The sequence below is a fragment of the Lepidochelys olivacea genome (assembly GCF_965140295.1).
Source record: "Lepidochelys olivacea isolate rLepOli2 genome assembly, chromosome: 3".
Lineage (NCBI taxonomy): Eukaryota > Metazoa > Chordata > Testudines > Cheloniidae > Lepidochelys > Lepidochelys olivacea.
Genome location: NC_140413.1, coordinates 176233084 through 176260282, shown reverse-complemented (window position 1 = coordinate 176260282; position 27199 = coordinate 176233084). Strand labels below are relative to the sequence as shown.

At 42.7% G+C, this 27199-nt stretch overlaps 1 long non-coding RNA gene across 1 annotated transcript in view; it reads left to right on the top strand.

Annotated features, from left to right (window-relative positions):
• Positions 1–24799, top strand: part of LOC311518090 — a 55277-nt gene extending 30478 nt beyond the window's left edge. Inside the window, exons 2-3 of the long non-coding RNA XR_014710885.1 lie at positions 20678–20810; positions 22778–24799. This is a non-coding gene — a long non-coding RNA (uncharacterized lncRNA). The remainder of the gene's footprint in view (positions 1–20677; positions 20811–22777) is intronic.
• Positions 24800–27199: the final 2400 nt, after the last annotated feature.

The window sequence follows — 27199 nt, the reverse complement described above, 5'->3', positions numbered from 1 at the left end:
TTTTCAAACATATTGATTTCAATTACACACAGAATACAAAGTGTACAGTGCTCACTTTATATTTTTATTACGAATATTTGCACTGTAAAAAAACAAAAGAAAGTAATGTAGTGCAATCTCTTTATGATGAAAGTTGAATTTACAAATGTAGAATTATGTACAAAAAATAACTCCGTTCTAAAATAAAACAATGTAAAACTTTAGAGCCAGCAAGTCCAATCAGTCCTACTTCTTGTTCAGCCAATCACTAAGGCAAACAAGTTTGTTTACATTTTGCAGGAGATAATGCTGCCTGCTTTTTGTTTACAATGTCACCTGAAAGTGAGAACAGGCGTTCTCATGGCACTGTTGTAGCCAGCGTCACAAGATATTTACGTGCCAGATGCTCTAAAGATTCATATATCCCTTCATTCTTCAACCACTATTCCAGGGGACATGCATCCATGCTGATGACGGGTTCTGCTTGATAATGATCCAAAGCAATGCGGACCGATACATGCTCATTTTCATTATCTGAGTCAGATGCCACCAGCAGAAGGTTGATTTTCATTTTTGATGGTCCTGGTTCTGTAGTTTCACATCGAAGTGTTGCTCTTTTAAGACTTCTTAAAGCATGCTCCACACCTTGTCCCTCTCAGCTTTTGGAAGGCACTTCAGATTCTTAAACTTTGGATGGAGTGCTGTGGCTATCTTTAGAAATCTCACATTGGTACCTTGTGTTTTGTGAAAGCTGCAGTGAAAGTGTTCTTAAAATGAACAACATGTGCTGGGTCATCATCCAAGACTGCTATAACATGAAATATATGGCAGAATGTAGGTAAAACAGAACAGGGGACATACAATTCTCCCCCAAGGAGTTCAGTCACAAATTTAATTCACACATTATTTTTTTAACGAGCATCATCAGCATGAAAGCATGTTCTCTGGAATGGTGGCCGAAGCATGAAGAGGCATGCGAATGTTTAGCAAATCTGGCACGTAAACACCTTGCAATTCTGGCTACAAAAGTGCCGTGCCAATGCCTGTTCTCACTTTCTGGTGACATTGTAAATAAGAAGAGGGCAGCAGTATCTCCTGTAAATGTGACAAACTTGTTTGTCTTAGCGATTGGCTGAACAAGAAGTAGGACTGAGTGGACTTGTAGGCTCTGAACTTTTACAGTGTTTTGTCTTTGAGTGTAGTTATGTAACAAAAATATCCATATTTGTAAGTTGCACTGTCATAACAAAGAGATTGTACTACAGTACTTGTATGAGGTGAATTGAAAAATACTATTTCTTTGTTTACAAATATTTGCACTGTAAAATGATCATAAATAATATACACTTTGATTTCAATTACACAAAATACAATATGTATGAAAATGTAGAAAAACATCCAAAATATTTAATAAATTTCAATTGGTGTTCTATTGTTTAATAGTGCGATTAATCACAATTAATTTTTTAATCATGATTCATGTTTTTGAGTTAATCGTGTGAGTTAACTGTGATTAATCGACAGCCCTAATGGACATGCACACAACAAGCCAGAATACAGACTGTCATTTTATTTAAACTCTGTTTTTTATTTGTAGTGATGCAAATGTTTATATGACCTGATTCACTCTCGCTAATGCAAGGAGGTGTATATTCCAACTCTATGCACCAGAGAGTCCCTTGCACCATAAGATTAATTCTCTCTAAGGTTTCACCTTGTTAATATGGTGCATTTCATACCCAAGGGCCCTACGGTAATTTACAAGTTATGCCATATCCTTTCTGACAGTTCCCAACATGGATGCAAAAGGAATCAAAAACCTATCCCTTTGCACTAACCTCTTTTAGGTGGCGGTGATGCACTGTAGCAGCATCTTTCCTCCCACCCATGGACTACATAAAAGTTCCTTGTGTAAATTTATTTGGGCTTCTGTGGACTTCGGGGGGCTGTGATTAAGCAAAAAGAGAGTAGAGCTAAGACAGTAGCAGCATTTTAGTAGAACCCTCTGGGGATTTTCCTGACTAATGTCCTGATCCTGCAAACCTCCAGAATTTATAAGAAAATGATTTATGAGTAATAGAATCATAGAAGATTAGGATTGGAAGAGACCTCAGGAGGTCATCTAGTCCAAGCCCCTGCTCAAAGCAGGACCAACCACAACTAAATCATCCCAGCCAGGGCTTTGTCAAGCCAGGCCTTAAAAACCTCTAAAGATGGAGATTCCACCACCTCCCTAGGTAACCTATTCCAGTGCTTCATCACCCTCCTAGTGAAATAGTGTTTCCTAATATCCAACCTAGACCTCCCCCACTGCAACTTGAGACCATTGCTCCTTGTTCTGTCATCTGCCACCACTGAGAACAGCCTAGATCCATCCTCTTTGGAACCCCCCCTTTAGGTAGTTGAAGGCTGCTATCAAATCCCCCTTCACTCCTCTCTTCTGCAGACTAAATAAGTCCAGTTCCCTCAGCTTCTTCTCATAAATCGTGTGCCCCAACCTTCTGATCATTTTCATTGCCCTCCGCTGGACTCTCTCTAATTTGTCCACATCCTTTCTGCAGTGGGGGAGCCAAAACCGGACGCAGTACTCCAGATGTGGCCTCACCAGTTCCGAATAGAGAGGAATAATCACTTCCCTCGATCTACTAGCAATGCTCCTTAGTCCTGCTGAAGGCAGTGGGATTACTCATGGGAGCAAGTTTATGCTGACACTGTTTTAATGATGATACTAGCAGTGCTAGAGTTAACTAGCAATGAGTTATACAAACTCCTGTTCCATGAGTAGAAAGGCACTCTATAGAGGGGAGGAGGTGTCCAGCCCTGCGTGAGTAGGGAGATGATGGGTTATGTGGAAGAAAGTCTTCACCGTCAAGGAATTTATTTTCTGCCCAACTTTGGTTATGGCAATGGTTTATTCTTTGGTATGTCAGGTTCTTGTCCCAGTCCAATTCCTAGTAGACTGGTATTTGAATTACGAAAGCCACCACTGCAAATGGCACTAACTGGCACCCTGTTTGGAACTTTCATTAGAGAGGTGAAGGACTGAACAGGCCATGGAGGCTGAACTACCCAGTCACCCTTAGAGGTGGTCAGCCAGAACGAGGCATGAGGCACAAGTGGAACAATAGCATGAAGCTTGGCCTGCCATGATGTACTTGTTCTTTTATAAATCTTGCAAAGGATTGGCTCATTTCCAGGGCTGTCAGGCTAGCACCTAACACAAACACTAAATTCTCATGAAAAATGAAAATTAAAACAGTAATTTTTTTTGGTAATATTTCATGGTAGGCCTCAGCTGGAGTACAGTGTCCAATTTTGGTCACTAATGTATAGAAAGGATGAAGAGGAACTGGAAAGGATTCAGAGGCAAGTGACAAAGATGATCAAAAGGATGGAATGCAAGCCATATGAACAAAGGTTGAAGGAACCGGGTATATTTAATTTGGAAAAGAGGCGATTACGGGGGGACATGATAACAGTCTTCATATGCTTTAAAGGCTGCCATAAAAAAGATGGAGAAAAGTTGTTCTCTCTTGCCACAGAGTGCAGGACAAGAGGCAATGGGTTCAAACTACAGCTTAGAAGATTTAGATGAAATCTCGGGAAAAACTTCCTAACTATAAGGACAGTAGGACAATGGAACAAACTGCCTAGGGAAGTCTTGGAAGCTCCTTCACTGGAGGTTTTCAAGAAGAGACTGGATAGCCATATGTCTTGGATGGTTTAGACACAACAAATCCTGCATCATGGCAGGGGGGTTAGACTAGACCCTTGCAGTCCCTTCTAACCCTGTGATTCTATGTCACACAGCTCTAAGTGTAAGTTTGGAGATGGCAGCAGGAAGAGATGTTACCAATGCTGTGCTGCTGATTGCTGTCAACTCTCATTGAAATCAGTCAGAGCAGAGGTTGCTCAGCACCTTACTGAATCACATTCCACAGCTACTACAGCAGAGAGTGAAATGCTAAAGATTAAAGATTTAGGCCTAAATTTTTAAATGCATGTCTGCACTTTTTCACAAACATGAGTTGTATGTGCAAAACATCCAATGCCTGCATGCTAGTCACACAGTATAACCTCTATCCAGCAACGCATGAGGATCAGTGTTTAATTTTAAGCATGCAATTAGTCCCATTGGCTTCAATTGAACTATTCATACACTTAATATTTAGCATGATCTTTAGTACTTTTCTGGATCAGGGCCTATATGTGCATGCAAATCCCCAAATTGCCAGCACTATTCGTATTTTGCATGTAGAACCCATGCATGCAGAATCTTAGAAATGTAGGCCACAGCCTTTCAGCAAATATTTAAAACCTTCCATTGCCAAGGGAAGTAGGAGGAAAACAACAATGGACAGCATGAACATGTGCTGGAGATATTTCTGCCTGCAAATTTTTTTCAAGCAAACAATTTTATAAAACAGGTTTCAGAGTAGCAGCCGTGTTAGTCTGTATTCACAAAAAGAAAAGGTGGACTTGTGGCACCTTAGAGACTAACAAATTTATTTGAGCATAAGCTTTCGAGAGCTATAGCTCACTTCACTGAGCTGTAGCTCACGGAAGCTTATGCTCAAATAAATTTGTTAGTCTCTAAGGTGCCACAAGTACTCATTTTCTTTTTAATTATAAAACAGAGGATGTACAGTACCTTAATTTTCATTATTTGGTTTATAGTAGCACAGAGGCCCCCAACCTCCAGGCATTGTACAAACACAAATAAAAGATGGTCCCTGGTTCTCTTTACTTTCTCTGTTGCAACCCCCTTTTTCTCCACAACTAACCAAAAATGAAATGAAGTGAAGAAAAAAAAGCATAGGTTCCAACTCTTGGGGAGAGTATTGGCAATTTCAGCTTAGTTGCATCGTTTGCACAATTTTCACACTAGTATATTAGGCAAAGGGTTGTACTTCTGGTACAAAAAGTAATATCAAAGTTATGCAAGTATTTAGAATGTGTACAGGATCTACTGTAGATTAGTGTATATTCAGTGACCAAATAAGAGTCATGGGGATTTCTTTTTTTAAATACAGACAGAATGCACTCACAATCTTTAGTTATTCATCAACATTTATGGAGACTGATTGGCTATCAGGCACCAAAATGGGAATTCTGGTTTGAAGCTGTCAAGAGAATAGGTTTGATAGCTTCTGATATGTAACCACTGATATGCCTGTGACTAGATAAAGATACATAGCTGCTGTCAATGATTCAGTGTGTGCCATTTCATATGAATGTTTCTTTGAGTCTGGGGGTATCTAGCTGTCCAGGAATCTCTGTAAAAAAGGCAACTTTGTTACTCCTTTGAAAGTAAATGCAAACCTAATGGAAGCAGAGAATTGGGAACACAAATACATTCATACACAAGAAAGAAATGCTGGAGCTCTTTGTAGCAGAGGTGTCATTTCTGCTTACACAAAAAATAGGTGGGAATTTTCCATTCTGTCCTCTGTACTGAGAGTGAGACAGAATAGCAAGTGTTCTCTGTGGTCTGTAGTTCAAATGAGGAAGAAGAAGAATCATTTTCCCCCTTATATCACAATCAATACGGGATGTACCACTTATCAGTCACCCAGAGTGCAGTGTTTTGTTTCTCTTTGATGAACATGAATGAGTCTCAGTAAAGTATCAGACATTATGAATCATTGTCCTGCACTTTGGGAGGCGAGATTGCTGATGAGGGAGATATAAGGGGAATGTCTCCACTGACTGAGCTGTTAGAAATCAGTAAATATCCCAGAATTCTTTTGACCCAATCTCTATTTGTTTTTGGCCAGATCATTAGCTAGAGACATGAACAGGTAATCCCTTCTCTTTATTCTTATGCGGTGAAAGCAAGGAAAGAGCAAATTAAGGGCATTTCACTTTGGGGTAGCCCATGTCTCCTTTTCAGAGACTGAAAGATAGATTGAGGCTGATCCCCAGGTGAGCCATGACCAGAAACAAATGTTTGTGGAATATCTGCATCAGCATGTGTAGTCGTGTTAGTTAACTCAAGTTAATTGGTAATTAACACTCATTACAGCAGGACCAAAAATGCTAATCTAGACAAGGCCTGTTTGTGATCTTAGGCAGGTCACTTAAGCCTTGATCCAGCAAAGCATTTAAGCACTTTGAGATCCTCAGATCAAAGGCACAAAATTAATGATGATGATTATAATTAAAGAAATGTCAGACGGCTCTCTTGTGTAGCAAAGAGCCAGGGGTATTTTCCCATTCTATTGCTTCATTGTAAAATCATTTTGAAAAAATTATATTGTGCTATGTATACCATATATTATTTTTTATTTAAATTGAAATGTAGAGCATTCTTTTGTAATCTTAGCACATGTAACATTAAAAAGGAACAGTAGGTATGTCTCATATACACACTCAGACAAAATTAGGGTGACCAGATGTCCTGTTTTTAAACGGACAGACCCATATTTAAGCCCTCCTGCATGTGTCCTGACTCTTTTTCTTAAAAATGGGCAAATTGTTCCATATTTTCTGTCTCCCCCCATCAGTACTGGTGGGCCCTGCTTCTGGCCAGATCCCTGCTCACCAGCCGCCCACCCACCAGCAGTGAGTGGAGGGGGTGTCCAGTGCTGACGATGGGGGTGGGTGTGCAAGGCTAGTAGCAGGGCAACGCTGCAGCGCATACGGCCGGCTTCTCCCCCTGCAGGTCCATCAGCACATCCCCCGCTGCATGCCAGCTTTCAGCCAGCAAGGCCTCACCCCCTGTCCAGTTTCCAGCCAGTGCTGGCTGCGCTCTGCAGTGCTGGTGAGTCTGGGCAGCCGCCAGGCAGCAGCCGGTTACGTGTTGCCTCTGCTACCCACCCATCAGCTATCTACGTGCTCCCCCACTTGCTGTCCTCTCCCTGTTTTGCCCCTTCGCCCCGCCTCCAGCCCCACTTCTCCTCCATATCCCCCTAGATGGGGTATGTCCCACTCCCAGTGCTGTGTGGAGAACCAGTCCCTGGTAGGAGTGTTCTGCTCACCAGCAGCCTGGCTGCTAGGCTCCTTCCTCCACCCCCTGCTTCTGGCTTGGCCGGTGCCCTGGGAAAGCCCAAGACCCTCTGGCCCAGTGCGCTGGCCAGGAGAAGCCAAGTCCTGTGTGTGCCAAAGCCCCACACAGCGCTGAAACGGGGAAGCCTCTCTGCCCCTCAACTAAGGTGTGCAGCGGCGGGAGGGGAAAGCAATTTCCAGCCTGTTCATGCCCCAACCCTGCAGGCTCCACAGCAGCCCCCCAGGCAGCAGTTTAGCACCCTTTTCACCCACCCCACCTCCCCCGCCCTGGGTCCTGCCCCCAGGGAGCATGGGGCTGCTCTGTCCTCTAGGCACCCTCCCCTGCTGAGCCACCTCTCTGGCTGGGTTCACTGAAGCCCCTGCAGTCAGGTTCCCTGGGCCCTGGTGCACAATGCATCCTTAGGGCTTATTCCCCTTCCTGCCCACACTCTAGCTGGGGGCAGAAGAAGGTGGCTGGGTTATGTCAGTGTCCAGCAGCCTGGAAGTGTTAGCTGCCTTTCAACACTGTGTGGGCAGGAAGGGACAAGCTGCTTCTAGCCACAGGGGAAGGAGGGGAAAGAGATGAGCTCTGCAAAGACACTGGCCAGGTCATCCCTTCCCATCTCCTGCCTCCCTGGCGGCCAGAAGCAGCTCTCTTCCCCTCCCTCCTGCACAGTGCCAAAAGGCTGCTGCTGGCCACAGTCTGGTGTGAACCCTGGCAGAAATCTGGGGCGGGGGGACATATGACCCTGTGTGTGTGCCCCCTGCTCCCACATTGCCTCGGGGAGACACAGTGCCAGGTACCAGGAGAGGCGGGTCCGTCCAGGGGGCCCAGCCAGGCATGGAGGGCGGAGAGCGCTGGGCAGGGAGAGTCAAGTTGTTCGATCGCCTCCCGTGAGTGAAAGAGTTGTATGAGAGTGTGGGTATGTCACCTCTCCCCATGTGAACCCTAAAGTCTTAAAGATAGGTAGGTAAATAAAAAGAATCCAACTATGCAGTATTTCTTTTTAACAGGGCTCAGTCAACTTGATGCTAATTTGAATGTTTGTACTGAATAGTTCTGATTGCCATTGAACTTGCTTGAATATGAGTAATTTTACCAGGTGTCCTGTATTCAGCACAGGGCAATATGGTCACCCTAGACACAATGAATTAGATGTGTGATTTATAAGGAAAAATCAGATGAAATTGTACAAATATTTCTCCTTTGAACAGGGTCTGATTTAGAAATTGGGGTGTGTTAGGTATTCACAGATTTTTAACTATAACATTAATAATATTTTGAGCTCTCAAACAGATTCCATTTCAGGTAGCAGGGGCATGAGGAAGAATCTGGGTAGTTTTACTCCATACATATGGCTGAAACTGTTAGTGCTATGAATGTTTCAAATCCTCTCCTAGGCCCAGAACATTCCCTTACCACAGGAAAAGCACAGTGGGGAAGGAATCTGGGATTAGGAAGTCTCCACAAAGCTCTCTTCAAGGGGTGCCCTGTACCTTGTTACAGCAAGGGCTCTTGTGTTTGCTAGGTTTGATTGCTTGGCTTTCAGGACGGGGGAAGATTTCAACATTTTATCAAAGTATGTGTTTGAAGAATCATCTCTGAGCATGCTCAGCTGGCATCTGCTAAGACTTCAACAGAGAAAGTCATGCCCACTTTGTGACAGGTTTGCACATACTCTGTCCAGCCTGATGCTACCAAGGAACTGCTGCTCTTAGGCTGCTGCTGGGACAGTTTGCAAATGGGAAACTGAAAATTCCACCAAAACAAGAAAACAAGCAACCATGTACTAACCTCAAATACAGGATAAAATTACAAATGTGAATAAAAATACATCCTTGGTTTTTGGGGTATCACCACAATTTTAACAATATTCTGCAAATCATAATTTTTCATGTTTTAAAAAATGTTTTTCTCTCTCCATTACAAAGATAAACCATCAAAGTGGAAACGTAAGTGCTATTGCCTTGTTAACACAGCCTTGCAGAAAACATTTGCAGGCTAACGAGTAATAGTAGCAAAGATAAGACTCCACCCTTTTCACATTGCATTCGTCTCACTGAGATAGGAGTCTATATGTGACAACTTCTAAAAATATTAAGTACAGGCCATTTTTCAATTTAAGAACAAGGAAATTAAAGGGGCGGGGAGGGGAACAGCATTAAGCTAATTTTAACATGGTCCAATAAAATCACAAAGTTAGGAAATGCAAGAGTTAAAGTTCTAACTGCAACAATCATTCAGCCATAGGTATGTATTATTACTATTATTTGTGAAGACCTGTCCATGCAAAATGTATCATACAGAAAGACTATTGAGGCCATGCGGAAACCCACTGAAGTCTATGAGGATCTGCCCAGGCCTAGCAGTCAACTTGGACATTCTACCCACACACCACAAGTTGCAGGATCAGGGCCTACCACTGAACCGTCAAGGTGTTTGCATATCCAAACTGCATGTTCATGTGACAGACTTTATGTAGCCTTGTCCTTCTGTATACCACCTCCACCCTAATGTTTATTGCCCTCAATCATCATCTAATACTAGGTTGTAAATTCTTGCAGGCAGAGATCACTTCTTCCCATTTTGCCTACCACACTTCTGGGTATTTAAAAATAATAGACAATAATAAAACTGACTCCCACTGACTTCCCTGTGCAGGATTAAAATGCAGAGCAATATGCTAGTGTTTGTTGTAAAGTATGTGCCATAAAACAAAGGATATGTGGCTTTGTTAAAATTGCTTTATGGAACCTTAAATTTTGCATTGTCTGATGTTTTGTGATTTTTATCTGTGTCACTGCATTAACCTAAGTTTGTGCTTTCAATACACATACTTGGGAATGGGGTGCATGGGACTTGGCCCATACTTTGTAAAGGACTTTTGAGTTCCTTTCAGGATGAAAGGTGTTATATAAATGTAACGAATGATTATGATGTCATTACAATGGGGGAAATCAAAGCCCCTATTTTTTTGGAACATAATTATGTTAATGATTTTGTTACAATTATGTCAGTACTTCCATTATAACCCACTTTTTTCATGAATTTATATTACTCAGAAAAAGTAGTTCATTATAGGCTGAAAGCTGGCAGAGGAAATTATAGACTAGAGAATTCTTTTAAAAGAAATATTTAAAAATAGCTTTATCTATTTTTAAACTCAGAGTAAAAAATATAACCTGGTTTTTGCACTGGTACTGCTCAAAATTGACACCGTTGATCTGGTAATTAACCATACCATAATGGCTATGGGTATTATGAAAACCAGACTTTTAAATGTGTAAGGACTTTAAAGTTTAAAGTGTTTGACGTAGCTATTTTTCCAAAAGAATTTTCATGATACTACTTAGTTCTTCTGTAGCAAAGAAAAGTATCAATATCCCCATTTTATGGATAAGATACAGAAGCATAGAGAGGTAAAGTGACCTGCCCCGGTCACACAGGTGGTCAGTGACAGAGCCAGAAATAGAATCTGCTGACTCCCAGTTAAGTGCTGTGGCCACTGGGCCACAGTGCATCCTAGCAAAATTGTCTAGGACAAGAAGGCCCCTACCCTGAAAACACTCATGGAGCTCGACACACGGTGTCAAGTTAAGTACATGCTTAAGTATTTACAGAATTAAGGTGGAAGACTATTTTCTGCTCTCTCATGTGTGCAGTAGATTTTTGTGTCATGCATGGTAAGCAAGGTATTGGAAGGACTGACAACAGTCAATAGTGTGTTTTGAAGTTTCAAATTTCTTCAGTACTTCAGTATTTACAATAACAAATCAATATCCATCTAGATATCAGGGCGGTGAGTGTGGCATATAGAATAAAATACAGTGAAGAAAGGTATACTTATAATGTTTGTTTATATCATCAAAGCATTGTATAAATATTAAGTGCTATACACATGCTGAATTATTTATTAATTATTATTATTAGAAAAGCAAGCCCAGAAACCTAAGTGCAATCCAAGCTCTCCTGCATGGTACCAACCAAACACACAAAACTGGTCCCAGCGAAAAGAGCCTTATGATTTTCAAAAGGCAGTTCTTGGTTTGCAGCCAAACATTGAGATGTAGGTTGAGTCAGAGAACAGTAAAACTATAACTCACAATTCCCAGGAACAACAATTACCTTTATGAGATAGGGACATATGCTCCCCTCTATAGTAAAAAATATTATGTATACACATACATAGAGAGAAAGATCTAAGATGTGCAAAAAATTTACTCTGAAAATAAGCTGCATGTGTTTCTACATAAGTGGCTTATCCTGCAAACCCTTCCTCATGCAGGTATTTTCACTGGCCAAGATTTTCAAAAGTGACTAGTGATTTTGAGTGCCTAACCTGAGACACCTTAGAGGGACCTAATTTTCAGAAAATCAGCTCCCTCTTAGGTATCTCAAGCTGAGCATTCAAAATTACTACTTAATGTAAAAAATCTTGGCTCTTGACTTCAATGGGATGATATGGGTAAGTAAGGGTTTGCTGGTTCAAACCATCCAGCCATGTAAAATTTGTATTGTAGAAACCACCTGGGTGTGAGGATTGCTCATACATCCTCTGGAGAGATTAAACACCTGGAGATACTAACCAGATTGTGGCACTGAGATCTGCTTGGGGTATGGGGCAGGGCATTAGGGAACTGATTATGACTCCCTCACACCTTGAGCCAGTCTGCCACAGCCCTAAGCCCAATATAGGTTAGAACAGCCTAGCAGTTCAAGGGACCATATGTCAGCTGAGGATTCTTGGAAAATATTGTGGTTTGGCTCTACTCCATTTGACCCTCTATGCTAGGAGGGTGAGGGAAGGCTGGCACACTGGATGAACCCCCGAATTGAAAGATACAGGGTCTTTTTGTTCCCTTTGAGCCACAGGAGCAGGCCAAAGAGAAGAAAGCCATGTCAAAGAATCTGGTTCAGTGTGTTGGAGACAATGCAGAGCACTGCACTACTAGACAAACGACTATGGCAGCAACCATAGTAGGTGACTGTTATACATTATGTGTAGAAATATGCAGCAAGTTTTTATAAACCCTGTTGTAGCCTGAGATGAAAGCCAAATACCCCCACCATTTGCAGATGGCCTTTTTTATGCTTATATAGCCACTGAAACATGTTTATGTTGGTTACACTAGGTACAGGCTTCTGCTGATAGCAAGTTAATGATGCTCAAATTAGCAATAAGGAGCTATTAGTTTTCTGTAGTAACTTAAGTGGAAAAACAATGTAATTCTGCCTTGATTCCTCCCATATTTTGCCAGGCTACTTTACTTCTGGAGTGTGCAGATCTTTTTCAGATCTTTATGGGACCGTCTCTGTGTTTTAGGATAGCTTAGCTCCAAGGTTTTTATCTGTGTATGTCGTGGCAGGTTTCTGATGAGTAACTATGCTTTTTGGCATGTGAGTACATGGCTCATAGTAAACTTTCAATATTCTGGGCAGAAATAACTTACTATTGGCAGAAATTAGCACCTCCAGGTGGGATGGTATAAGTGTTTCAGTGGAATCCTAAGTACACATTGGCCATCTGCTAATGACCGGTGTGTGGGCTGCCTCAGATTTAAAAAGGGCTTGAAAAAGCTTGCAGCATAATTACAGACACCCTGATGCCCTATTCCAGATGATGCCACATATGTAATAATGCAGTGAACTGCATCTTCCCACAAGAAGTATCACTGGTGTTTGGCTTTTTCCAGAGTTAGTTCTAGTCATGCCTAGTGCTGGTTCCTATAGTGCAATAAATAAACTGTAATGCAATAAATACTGGAATAAGGGAGTAGGAATGAAGCATAGCTCCATCTCATAATACTTCTACATAACCCAGTTAATTATATTATGATCCTATCACTTTACTACAATAAGATGCCACCAGTTTACACAGAATAGTTGAAAGAATTGTCAAACAGAGCTGTAATGGAGAAAATAACTTTACATAAGTGAGAAAATGAGGGAAAATGCAGTATAATTTGGTGTCCCATGGAAGCATTAATGCAGTTGTGACATAACATGGTGCATACAAGATGTTCTACTTAATGGTTTTTTAGATTACACTTGTAACTAGTATACATTGAGTATCATGGTCATAAATTGGGCTTTTCTTGGGACTAAATTTAAAAAAACCCTAAAAATTCATGAAACAATACATCTGTATATTTGCGTTCTTTTGTCCTCTCATCAATAACATTGACCGCTCTATTAATTTAATATCTATTTTTTTCCTTTTTCAGTTTGTTTTTCTATTATTTTGGGGGGGGGGGACCTAAATGTTTCATAAATAAACTGGACAAGTTATTGGCAAATGTCCTGTAAGGAGATTGACAGGAGGGATGGACTAAGTCATCTAATAAGTCTTTTCCAGCTTATTTCTATGTCTCTGTGGAATTTGGCAATCTTTCCTGCACTTTTATTTCAGTTTAAAATAAGCTGTAATTGTGGTCTTGTCTAAAATTTGGCAAAGATCAAGTTTATGGCACATAGATATACAAATATAGTAACTCATTTTCTGCATATTATATCCTGCCATTTATGATGTCTATGGGAATATTTCTTCATCAAACTTGCCTCCAGCTCTTTTTATTGGCATCCATTTGCACACAAGTTTTATGTCCTCATCTGTTTTTTCCTTTGTTTACTATATTTTTTCTTACTCCTTTCCCTTCAGAAACAGGTAATAGTTATACATGAGTATAAATATAAAGACTTATCTAGTTCTGTTTGTCTCTTCATTGAAAATTAAGTGGTATATATTGATGGGGGGATATTATATAATCATACAGCCACTTACGTGGACTACAGAATCTTGATCTGTGTATTTCGGTTGCCTCATTAAGGCCATTTTATTGTAACCCTAGACCCACTTGGCAGCACCAGGTCACTTGTTTTTGATCGCAATGGAAAAAACTGAATCCAGCATATTTTTCCAGGATGTTGTTTTCTCATCCATTTCAGTTTCCAGTTCCCATGAACTAGCTCATTGCTGTTGTGTTCAGATTCACTACACAGCAGGAAAATGTTTAAAACATTTTAAAGGTTTGAATAAAAAAAAACCCATTTCTCTTCACATTGGGCCAAATCTTTAGATCCTGATTTTATTTTTACTCAGTCTTTACTGAGGCAAATCCCCACTGGTTTCATTGGGCATTTGAGTAAAAACTGAGGGCTACCTTGGTGAAAAGCTGTAACTTGCATTTGCAGGGCATTGAGGTGGGAGAGTCCCAGGGGATAATAGTGTAGCAGAAGCTCAGTCTAGAACAGTCAGCAGAAGATCGAGAACGCTTATTGACAACTCCAAGAAGAGCACCAGGAGAAAGCATTCTGAAATGATAGCGTTGGCTGGCTCCACTGACCAGTCAAGAGTCAGGTCAGGACCAGGGCCTCACTGGGTATGTCTACACTGCAATAAAACACCTACAGCTGGCCCATGTCAGCTGATTTAGGCTCAGGGTTCAGCCTGTGGGATTATTATAACATTGTAGTATATTGGAATTGGTCTGGAGCCTGGGCTCTGGGCGGGCGGAGGGTCCCCAATTCTGCACTCTAGCCTGAGCTTAAATGTCTACACTGCAACTTTATAGCCCTTCAGCCTTCGTCCCATGAGCCCAAATCAACAAACATGGGCAAGCCATGAACATTTTATTGCATTGGAGACGTACTCATTCTCACTCTAGCCCTCCCCTTTTTGAGAGGCTACCTCAACTGGTGGCAGTAATCCAGAGTGGAGTCTCCATTCCCTACAGAGATACAGGTTTGTCCCTGAGCAGGGCTGAATGATGGGGAAGAATCTTTTAATCCCCCACGCATACCCATCCTGGGGCAGCCACACTCGGGTCTTAATTACTGCAGGATTTCATCTTGGTAGGGGTTTATTCTATTTATTATTTATGTATTTATTCATTCATCCCTGGTGTTCGGGTAAGTAGTTCAATTTATCTGGTAAACTGCCCCTGAGGGAGAGCCAGGGCTTAAAGGGCTGATTGAGGATTGAGCCCAGTTGAGAAGGAACAGGTGGCTCTGGTAAAAAGCCAGGAAGTTGGTAGTAGAAAGGGGCTGCAAGGGAAGTAGCCTATCGCTACTCCCTGGGAGAAGGGAGGTATCTTCCGGGGCTTTGGAGTTAAGTAGTCTGCAGTTCCTCCTTGGGGAGGAGGATGTTTTGGCTGGTAAATCTAGAGCTAGGGAGAGCCCAAAGACGTAGGAAGAAGTCCAGGGAAAGAGCAATAGGATCTCGGAGAAAAGAAACTACAGTTGTTAGACAGAGGGTCCTTGGACTGGAATCCAAAGTAGAGGTTGGACCCAGGTTCCCCTAAAAGCTGTTGGAGAAGTGGACACTTTGGACAGTGAAGGGAAGACTGCCACTTTAGATGGAAATCCTTTGATATCCTGGAAAGGAAGGACTATAGTGACCTAGCCAGAAGATCAACCTATAAAAGAGAGAGTATGCTGGTGCCAGAGAGAGAGGCAGCAGGGTATGTGAACAAGCAGCAGAAAGGGGCATTAGACCTAGTAGGAGCTAATCCCTAGAGAAGCTAGGAAAGGGGTTCTCAAACTGGGGGTCTGGACCCCTCAGAGGGTCATAGGGTTATTACATTGGGGGTCGTGAGCTGTCAGCCTCCACCCTAAACCCTGCTTTGCCTCCAGCATTTATAATGGTGTTAAATATATAAAAAAGTGTTTTGTAATTTATAAAGGGGGTAGCACTCAGGGGCTTGCTGTGTGAAAGGGGTCACCAGCACAAAAGTTTGAGAACCACTGAGCTAGGAGGAAGTGCCCAAGTGGAACCCTGTGACACCCCTCCCCTTCTTTGAATCCAAGCCAGCATTTGGGAGTGAGGCTTCGTCTACAGGGAAAAGCTGTGCCTGTTTAACCATGGGTGTTAACTGAAACTGATTTAGTTACAGCAGGGCAAATGTATGTGGAATATATTTTCAATGTAATAGTGGCTTTTTTATTTATTTAGCTTAGGTCCATTGGGAACAGGCTTGAGCTAAACTGCAGTAGGTCACTCTTAAACTGAGATAAGAGTGTTCGTGTAGGGTTTAAACTGGCTTAAATAAATAGGTTTAAAACCCAATTTAATTTAAACTGGTTTCACTTTCCCATGTGGACAAGGCTCAAAAATCAACTGGGAGAGCCTCTAGCTTGAGCTCTGTAGGCTTCCTTCTGTGTGTAGCCAACTGTCTGTCTTCAGGTGTTTTTACATTCATTTCAGCTAAACCAGAGGTTCAGATGTGAAAACTAGCATATCAGGGCGCATTTCTCCCACTTCAGGATATGAGCCATGCCCAGAAGTTGTTTATATCTTTTGGTGGAAGAATCTGGCCCACCAAGGGCTTGATTTTCATTTTTTTCCAGAAATGATGATCACTAGCAATTGAAGTCACTGGATTCCCAGCACTTCTGAAAGTCAAGTGTGGATTTGTGACAATCCTGGAAGCCTGTGAACACCAGCCAACATAATAGAATGGAAGTGGATTAAACTAAATGTGGGAGAGAGCTTGCCTTTCAGTAAAGGGCATAATATATGCTGGCTTTTTTTGCAGTACTGTTCCTTTCTATAAACACAATCTATGTACTGATCTGAAGATACTCATTTTGTATAGGTACGCAGAATTCTTCAGACTAGGTTGACAGTAGGGTCTGCTGTCAATCCTCAAATGTTTCACTTAATACAGAGAGAGGTACAACACATGACTTTGGCCCTTTTATCTGCAACATACCCACATTTCTATGAACACTTCACCCTACCCTGAGATAACTCACTTGGAAAAATCTGAGAAATCAAGTAGGAACTGCCCTTGAGGCGACAGATGAGGAGTTCCAACAACTGTCTAGTGGGGAAAGAATGGCATAATTATGATTGCTTTAATAAATACTATACTTACAGTGTCAGCATTAGTAAAGAAGACAAACTGCTTCTAGATAAATGGAAAAGAGATAATGGGATACCTTCCCTTAGACCCACATACAAGTTTCAATACAGAAACTGCAGGGCGTGACTGTCCCCGTCCCGTCCCCCACATCAGGTGCATATCAGACACAAAGGTATTGGCAATAATCCAATCAAAAAGCTAGTCAGGGTGGGACTGAAAAGTACAATATCTGTTTCATATTATATTTATCACACGGTGTGGCAAAAATAAGAAAGACCTTTTCCCTCCCTCTGCTTTCCTCAGCTGTGCTGAATGTCAACTTGGTGCAACCAAGGCTTTGGTGCCTGCTATCCCCTTCCCAAGTTTCACCAATAAATAATGCATTTATTAGAAAAGTCTGTGCTTTGTATAGTCATAGCCAGCCAGCTCCTCAGCTGATGTAAATCAACATAACTCCATAGACCTCAATGAAGCCATGCAGATTTACACCAACTGAAGATGTGTCCCATCATGAGCAAGGCTGCGGTAAAGCCCCCGGAAGCATTTCTGCTTTCTTCTGTCCACTCTGTAGTTTTGAATTCTGAAGTCTCTAGAGATAAATAAAATGGTGAAGACACCCAGGAAATCTTAAGGGCCAGACTGTAACATATGGATTAGTAATTTACTCCTGGAGTAATCCTATTTACATCAATGTGATTACACAAGGAGTAAGGTGCTTTTTCTATGTGATTACACATATGACAGTTTGGCCCTTAATGGGATTAGGATATGTTAAGCAAAGAGGATGTTGCTAACAGCTGTATGAGGCAGTGGAGAGGCCCAGGGATTCAAGAAACCCAGTCACAAACAGAGAGATCAAAGAGCCTCAGTCTTATGGAAATGAGAGCAGTGAAGCTATCCCAACACTCGGGTACAAAGGGAGGCACTAGCTGATAATATGATAATGTCAGACAAAACAACTAGTTTCTTACCTAAACAAACAAAGGGACAGAAGAAAACAACAAAACTACACAGGGAAGCAATAAAAATGTTCAGTATTCAAATATTCCATGACTTGAAGACTTACATTTCAAAGGCTGGTTCAGCTGCAGAGGAGACTGGCTTAGCAGGAAACAATCAGTTATGGGCATGGAGCCTTCACAAACAGCTTTGCTGGCAAAATGACCACCAAGCATGGTCAATTGAGAGTAATGTTTCTGTATTAGGCTTAAACTAGGAAGAATCCAGACATTGTATTTCATAAGACTGAAGGATCTAGCAGCAAATGCAGTGTTATTGAACCAGAAAGCAAGAGTCTGCCAAATATAGATAATACCAAAGGTAAGGTATACATTCAAAAGACTAGCCCATGGTAATTCTAATAGCATTCCTGAACTCAGAGGATTCGTGCTGGCATCACTGGCATGAGGACTTAAAAAGGGCATTCTCAGGCCAGAATGTTATAATTGTGTGTGTGCAAAACTGGCTGCATATGATGCCCACACAGTTACCACAAATGTGTGCACAATTGCATCATGTGAGCACTCTTGTGTACGCTGTTAGAAAAGTCCTCCATGTATAGGGAACAGCAGCAAGGCTTCTAGGGGTTATACCCAGTATAATTGCTACGGCCTTACAGTATAAGATTTCTCAAAGCAGCATCTCTGTTTAACCCCAGTGTCACATGTGCATTTGAGCATCCTGGAGACTGAATATTGTTTTACAGGATTCACTCCCTTTGAAAGCTTCCAGTCTTCTAACTGTAAAAATGGCATTTCTCTTTGCCTTAGCTTCAGCACGAAGTATGTCAGATCTCCAAGACTGGTCAATCAAGGAATAGTCCTGTCCTTTTCACAACCACAAGGCATATCAGAGGGCAACAAAATCAGAGTTATTTCCAAGGGGTAATAGCATGTTCCATAAGGTGTAGGAACCAATAAACCCTTCTTTCTACTCAAATCCTAATTATTCTAAAGTAAAACAATGTCATAGAAAATATAATTAATGAAATCTGATTGACCTATTCATTGTGAATGATATTATTTGATTAATTTGTCCCTTTTTCTCTTTGCAAATTCTCTTTGAGAAAATCATGGTTTTTGATTAATTTTTGCATTATTTGAAATTTTTTAAAAAAAAATTATAAACATATCTGAGGTTATGGAACATTTGCAAGCTGGGTATGGTGAGTGTTCAGTCCACTGTTCAGAAATTTATTATTTGTTTGTTGTGACTGGGTCACCTAAGTTACATAGAAACATTTATTAGAGCATCTTAATTAATTCACCTCTTACAGTTTGTATGGCAACTTCCACCTTCTCTGTATGTATATATATATATCTTCTTACTATATGTTCCAGTCTATGCATCTGATGAAGTGAGCTGTAGCCCACGAAAGCTTATGCTCTAATAAATTTGTTAGTCTCTAAGGTGCCACAAGTCCGCCTGTTCTTTTTGTGGATACAGACGAACATGGCTGCAGCTCTGAAACTGCCATAGAAACATTTCTGTTTCTTGACTGGATGAACTAGTTACTTTTGTTTGTGTGGAAGCAAATTTATTTTGGTCAAGGAATGAATTTGTTTAAATTTGATTAAGTAACCTTCAGTTACTGGCCCATAATTCACTGTAAAACTGAATAAACAACATTTGGTTAAGTTAATGTTTTTCTCGTGAATGAAAATGGAGTCCTAAGAAACTGAATTGAAATATGGGGTTTAATTCAGCAAGCTGGTTGAGAAGAGACTCTTAGCCCACTCAACCGGCTTTAGCTCAAATGATATAGTTGAAAAGGCCAAACTTACATAGACAAACACCAACCACAGTCACACGATTATATGACTGAGATAGAGACAAAAAGCTGTCTAAATCCTCAATACCTATATGGCTCAGAGCATGCATATCAGAAGCCAGCAGAGTGAAAGGAAGTTCAGCTCGTTCAAACACAGCAGGTTCAGCCTCATGGGGACTAAACATCTATGCATTCTATGCAAGGATTTGTAAGGCCACAATATGGTAAAATATTCATATTCAGACTAGGCATTGCAAACTGGAATTGCAAGCTTCTTTGGAGCCAGTCTTCAGTCATAGAGTGCTGCAGGCAGTAGTGTCTCAATAAAACACACTGACAAATAATTCTGATTGTTTTTGTTTATATATTTTTACCTCAACGTTTGTTCTGATCTGATCATTTATTTTCTCAGAATTTGATCATAGCCCCCCATCCAGACCTTATCTAGCTAAAGAGAATATTTAAAAAACAAAAGAAGTTGTTTCTCTGAAAATGTTTGAAGGATAATTGAATGTTCAGTTTTAATTATTAGTTAACATTGCTAAGTACTTTATATTAGAAAACCCTGTTTCCAATTGCTTATAACTTTGCTGAACTTTAACTGTTTAGGCTGAAATTTCCCATGCTGGGACTCATGCCTCAGACTGATTTTTAAAAGAAAGTTTAAGCTAAAATTTTTCAGCTGTTTCTGAGATTGAGAGTGGGGAAAATCCATTGTTTTGTTCATGTTAAATTATTACAACTGTTTCATTGAGAAACTCTAATGCCTCTGTGCTTTGCATTAGTGAATTGAAATTTGAGCCTGATGATAAGGATGTTCCTTTTTTCATTCCTGTGAAAATCCACCCAAATTTGGCCAAGCTATAACCTTTTGAAAATTGCAGTTTGCACATGTTCAGTAGAGGTTTGTTATAGTTTGGTACTTAAAATTCTCTAAAGCTTGTCTGTCCTGAACATGCTCCATCCCTCAAAGCTCCTGTGTATGTTCAGACTGCACAGGTGCCATCTCTACAAAGTGACTGAGCATGCTTGATCCCAGAGCTGAGCGAGACTTTTCTTGCAATTTCTCTTTCTCAGCTGCCAGATGTAGCATAAGGCATCAGAATGCAGAGCAGGGAGATGGTCACTCCTGTCCTCCTGATACTCCCACGCCTGCTGGTGCCCAGGCAGCAGGAAGGAAGGAGGAAACTGCCTGACTTGAATGCAAAAGGTGAGACGCAGTGGGGGCTGTGATGACAGTAGCTGGAGGCGTGGGGATACTGACAGTAGGCAGGACAGGGGCAAGAGCTAGGACAGGGGTGGCCAACCGGAGCCTGAGAAGGAGCCAGAATTTACCAATGTACATTGCCAAAGATCCACAGTAATATGTCAACAGCCCTGCATCAGCTCCCCCATCCCGCTCCCAGCGCCTCCCGCCCACCGGCAGCCCCACCGATCAGTGCGTCCCCCTCCTTCCCCACACCTCCTGATCAGCTGTTTCATGGCATGCAGGAGGCTGGGGGCGGGGGAGGAGCGAGGGCATGGCAGGCTCGGGGGAGGGGGTGGAGGGGGGGCAGAGCCAGGGGTTGAGCAGTGAGCGTCCCCCAGCACATTGGAAAGTTGGCTTCTGTAGCTCCAGCCCCGGAGTCCGTGCCTAGACCAGGAGCCGCCTATTAACTTCTGAAGAGCCGCATGTGGCTCCGGAGCCACAGGTTGGCCACCCCTGAGCTAGGGGAATAGGAACAGTACTGGGTTTATAATAGTACCAATGGTGCCGGGCCCACACTGGGAAGGGGCCCTTACAGACCTGTCTAACTCATCCACACAGCCAGGTCTGTCCCCTCACCCGAGGTGATCCAGCACTGAGGCCTGGCTGTGTGAGCAGCTCCTAGTCAGCAGATACCGCTCGCCTATAGGGGACTTGCTGCCAAGCGCCCAGACTCTGCCATGCAGGCTTTCGGGGGTCGTGTCCCCGGGGGTCTGTCCCGCTGCCCAGCATGGCTATGGCGCCGAGTGGTCTCTGCTCACTGCCACCTGTAGGGTCCCGCCCACCTCTTCGGGGCCATGCTGCCTGGGACTGGTGCAGAGGCCAGGCTGGTCTTGGCAGTTGGGAAGAGGGGCAGCATGGGGGGCTTGGCTGGGCCCCACCAGGCAAGTGGATCCTGAGGGAGCCTGGCCCAGGCAGGCCCTGCTCCCACTCTGGCCTGACTGATCGCACTGCTCCCGAGGGACTGGCCCCAGCTGTGCTGCCAGCTCAGCCTGCCCACTCTGTGGGGGGTGGGGGGTCCCGGTAGGGATGCCAACTCTGATTGAAGCTATTCCGGGAGACGTTTTTTTTCCAACATGAAGTAATGTCATTTTCTTAAAATATTCTATTAAAATCTCCCAGATTGTTTTCAATAATCACTGGGAAATCAATGCCGATTCTGGGAGACTCCAGGCCAATCCTGAAGGCTTGGCAACCCTAGGTGCTTGCCGGTGCAGGGTGGGGGAGGTTTGTTGTGCTTTAGGGCACTGGGCAGTGGGGAGTCTGTGTGGGGCACTGGGCAGTTGTGGTGGTGGGGCAATGGGGGAGTCCTGGGAAGTGGGGGGTGTCCTATGGGCAGGGTAGTGCTGGGTAGGGTGTATGTGCAAGGCACAGTGCAGTTGCAGTGGGGGTCTGGGCAGGGGGTGCTGGGCATAGGAGGGCAGGGGGAGCACTGGGCAGTGTGGCACAGTGCTTGGCATGGGCCCACCCCTGAGGGGAAGGGGCACACTGGCAGCCCAGGGCTGGGCCAGTGTGTGTCTGGTGGCTGCCTTTGCGCTGGCTGGGTGGAGCGGGGTTGCCCCCGCCATGCCATAACCCATTGCCCCTGGCCGGCCCCTTGCTCCGGGGATTGATCTCCACCCCCGCACCATGCCCCATTGCCTCCAGGGGGGCCCACAAAAGGTTAATCTGGCCCTGGATAGGAACAGAAGATGGGACCATGCCAACATCCAGGAGGAGAGGGGACAAGAGCACATGAAAGGACAGGGACAGGACCTCAGGTGGGGAGCAGGGAAAGGAGGAGAAAGGGGCAGAAGGGTCTATAACCACAAAAGAAAACTCCCCTCCAGAACCCGGAACTGAGGCCATGATTCTTTAATCTCAACAGTCCTCTGCTGTCAGCAAATAGCGGTGAAACTCACTGACAAAGTATGCATTTCATCTTCCTCCAGAAGCTGGTCCACAGAGGGATGACAATGTACTGTTGTTACAGATTACTCCATCAGCTCAAGCAGCAGAGGTCTGTGCAGTGGATACAAAGGTTCCAACTCTGCTGATGATCCATGTGGGTGTCAGTCTGATGCCACATGATGGAATTTCTGTTCTTCAGTTCATTCAGGGCAGAGGCCAGACCTGCCCTGGGGATGAATCAGGGTTGTGTAGTGAAGGAAGCCATTTTCTGTAGAACCCCTGCCTCATTTGTTGCAGAAGTTAGATGTGTAATGACTGAGGCAGAGAATTGCAGGAACCAAAAGGATGGTCTCATGGGTAAGTCACTTGAATGCCACCCTAGACAAAGAGATTCTACCTGTGCCACAAAGTTCCTGTGTGATGCTGGGCAAGTCACGTAAACTGAAACTTTGACAGGTGGCCATTATTTGAGTGTTCCTCATTTTCTGGGGTCCTGTCTTGAGAATCCTGGGGTCTGATTTGCAGAAGTGCTGAGCACTCACAACTGAAACTAAAGTAAATTGAAGGTGTGCTTTGAATATCTTAAGTGCCATAAAAGTGTTAGATACTCTGAAAAATCAGGTTCTAGATTTCTTAAATTTGGCACCCAAAATTAGTGGATACTTTTGACAATTTTGGCCCCAATTTGTCTGGGCCAGGACCTCACAGGCATTTAGGCACCTAACTCCTATTGATTTCAGTGGCCGTTAGGTTCATAAATACCTGTGAGGAACTGGGCCTCTGACATAATTCTCCCATCTGTAAAATGGAGATAGCACCCCCATTTCACTTCACAGCAGTGCTGTGAAGGTGAATTAATATTTGTGAAGTACCTGGGCCACTTTACTTCTGAAGAGAGCACCCACATAGGAGTTTAACTTTAATTAATGTGCTTTAACTGCACATCTTTAGTTAATTCATCTTCACTTCTCTGAGTGCTTTCAAGTAGACTTGTCCCTCTCCCATCCTCCCCCTTATCCACCCTTCCCCCCCTCTCCCTGGCATAGTTGAAGGCAGCCTGAGAGACGCCTCCTGCTCACAGCATTCCATCCCATACTCCTCTGGGGGTGAAGAAACTATTTCTGTGGCTCAAAAGCCTTCAGGGAATTAGGACAAAGGTTTTCTGTCAAGTGTTTCATTGTTTCATCACTGGAGGTTTTCCTTTGCTTCTATCTCTTTTATGATACCAGTCTTTTCTCTTGACTAAAGCTTTAATGGAAGATCAAGCTCATCTGGAGGGCCTGATTCTTCACTGCCTTGTACATTTGCACCTCTCCAAAGGAACTGTAATATTCTACCAAATTGGAGCAATAGTTTTATAGCTATTTGGTCCAGCTGTAAATGAGAGTGAAGGTGTACAGCAATGGAGAATGAATCTCTTCTCCAAACAGAATGTCAACTGTCTCTGTTATTAAGCCACTTCCACCCTAGTTTGCCAAGGCTATGGAGATTCCAATCCTCTCTCTTCCGATGGCCAACACTTCTCGCTGTTTTTGATTAACCTTAAGGGGGCACAGTCAAAATAAGTACCAGAGCTCTATTGTTGCCTGGCCTGCTACACCTCCAGCCAGATGTCCTGGGCATTTGGGATATTTGGACAGCAGCTATCATCAGGAAGAGCTCCTGCTCCCCACAAAAATGCTCAGCATTTTGATACAGAATACTGATCTGTTTTGTGCAGAAATATTACTACATAATTAAAGCTAAATTACTCATCCATTCACAGGATTGCTAAAGGCAGCAAGGTTCTCTCACTGAAAGCAGAAGGAAAGACACCTAATAATGCCATTACCTTCCAATGTTCAGTGAATACTTTAATTGATACCTGAGCTGGCTCCAAAATCATATTCACCTTTCCAGCAAATGTTACACAATGGTACACATTACTAGCAGATAAAGCAAAACCTTGATCCCCAGCTGCCGGTGGCTAAATTAATATCAGTATAAATAGGCTGATTATAGGACACATTTCTGATTATATGCTGTATTTGACATGCTGTGTAATTTTATATATTTTGCTTGTGAAGCACTGAAAGAATAAACGAGATATTTATTTTTAACCAAATATATCTATCATTTTATTACCTGGATTTGTAGTTGCCATACAGTGGAATGCAAGGCTTGCTGTGCTGCTTGATATGCAACAAATTCCAAAAAGGGGGTTTGTCACATCCCTACATATCCCATATTATCACATTGAACCGCCTTATAGCCTGTTAATGCTACATTATCCTTTTGTTATGATTAGCTGAGAATAATGGGCCATTTCCATTACATAACACAATATATAGTCATAAAACACCATCCTTATTCACCAAGATGGCTCCTACTCCTGGGCTCAGTACTAGTCAATATTTTCATTAATGACTTGGATTATGGAATGGAGAGTATGTTTATAACACTTGTGGATGACATCAAGCTGGGGGAAGTTTCTCGTTTTTTGGAGTACAGGATTAGAATTCAAAATTAACTTGACAAATTGGAGAATTGGTCTGAAATCAACAAGGTGAAAGTCAATAAAGACAAGTGCAAAATACTTCACTGAGGAAGGAAAAAGTCAAATGCACAACTACAAAATAGGGAATAACTGGCTAGGTGGTAGTTGAAAAGCATCTGGGGGATTATGGTGGATCACAAATTAAATATGAGTCAACAAGGTGGTGCAGTTGTGAAAAAGACTAATATTCTATATTGTGTATTAACAGGCGTGTCGTATGTAAGATACAAGAGGTAATAGTCCAGCTCTACTTGGCACGGATGTGGCCTCAGCTGGAGTCCTGTGTCCAATTCTGGGCACCACACTTTAGGAAAGATGTGGATAAACTTGAGAGTGCCCAGCGGAGAGCAACAAAAAAATAAAAGGCTGAGAAAACCAGACCTGTGAGAAAAGATTTAAAAACCCTGGGTATGTATAGTCTTGAGAAAACAAGACTGAGGGGGACTTATTAACAGTCTTCAAACATGCAAAGTGCTGTTATAAAAAGGACTGAACAATGGGTCTTCATGTCCATGTCTTTTATGACTAGACAAAAAGTAAAGGGCTTACTCTGTAGCAAGGGAGATTTAGGTTAGATATTAGGAAAAGCTTTCTAACTATAAGGGTAGTTAAACTCTGGAACAGGCTTCCAAGGAAGGCTGTGGAATTCCCAGCATTGGAGGTTTTCAGAACAGGTTGGACAAACAGCTATCAGGGACAGTCTAGGTTTTTTTGGTCCTGCCTCAGCCCAGGGGGTTGGACTTGATGACTTCTAGAGCAGTGGTTCTCAATCTTTTTGGGCCCAAGATCCATTTGTAAATGTTTATGGCCTGTCCCAACCCAGTAAATAGGGTGTTTTCAGTCAGATCGTGCCCCGCCCCAGGAGGGGTTGGGTCCTGCCCGGCACTCACTCAACAGCAGCAGCTCCTATGCTGTCAGGCTGTCTGGGTTTGGTTCTCTGCTCTGGATGTTGTAACCTCTGGGGTTGCAGCACCACTCAGGTTTGGCCCACTGCCCTGACTGGACCAAATTTGTATGGGTGGAGTTATGACCTGGCTCTTGGGGGTGCAGTGACACTCACTCAGATTTGGTCTTCCCAGACTCCTGTCATCATGATGGCTAGGCTAAACTTGAATGGCGCTGGGACCTCAGAGGTCGCAGTGCCTGGAGCAGGGAGGTTAGCCCAGCCAGCTCCTTGGGACAGAAGCTGCCATGCCACCCTTCGAAACAGTCTGCCAATCCAATTTTCGGTCCCAAGACACAGGTTGAGAAACCTTGTTCTAGTGGTCCCATCTAGCCCTATATTTATATGATTCTACTGAACCATTTTTGCTGACCATGGTTTGTGCAAGGCTATGATGGTGTCTCAGGGAGATACTGAAATATGCCAGAGCTATTTTAATAGCTTCCTAAACCAGCCTTTACACTTGTAAAACCAGCCTGGTCACCTTTCAGTCTGATGAATATCTTCTGCTCTAGTGATGCACTGCATATTGTATCCCACACTGGAAGTGCCACATTGTTTACTACAAGAGGAACTCTGTCCCATAATCCACTAAACTTCAGACCTAGTCAGGGTGGAGTAATCTTACTTTATTATCTACTGATTCAAAGCTGGAATTTGGCAGCTGAAACCACAACAGAGCATTAGGTGATCTATCTCTGTTTACTTTCCACCATGTGTTTGGATACAAATCCATTCTTGTCTGGCCAGGAACCTTGTTTTCTGCATACTGTAAAACGTTGCATACCTCTGCAGCACTATGGCTTTACATGCTATAAATCAACAGTAGCTCTATTTGAGTAAGCACTGCGGGACTTGGCCTGGATAAACATAAATAATCCTTAAAGGAGACATCTAAATATTTATATTCTATTTCATTTTAATCAATCATAGGGCATACCTTTAAATATCAAAATGATAATGTAGTCTAATGAAAATTCGGTG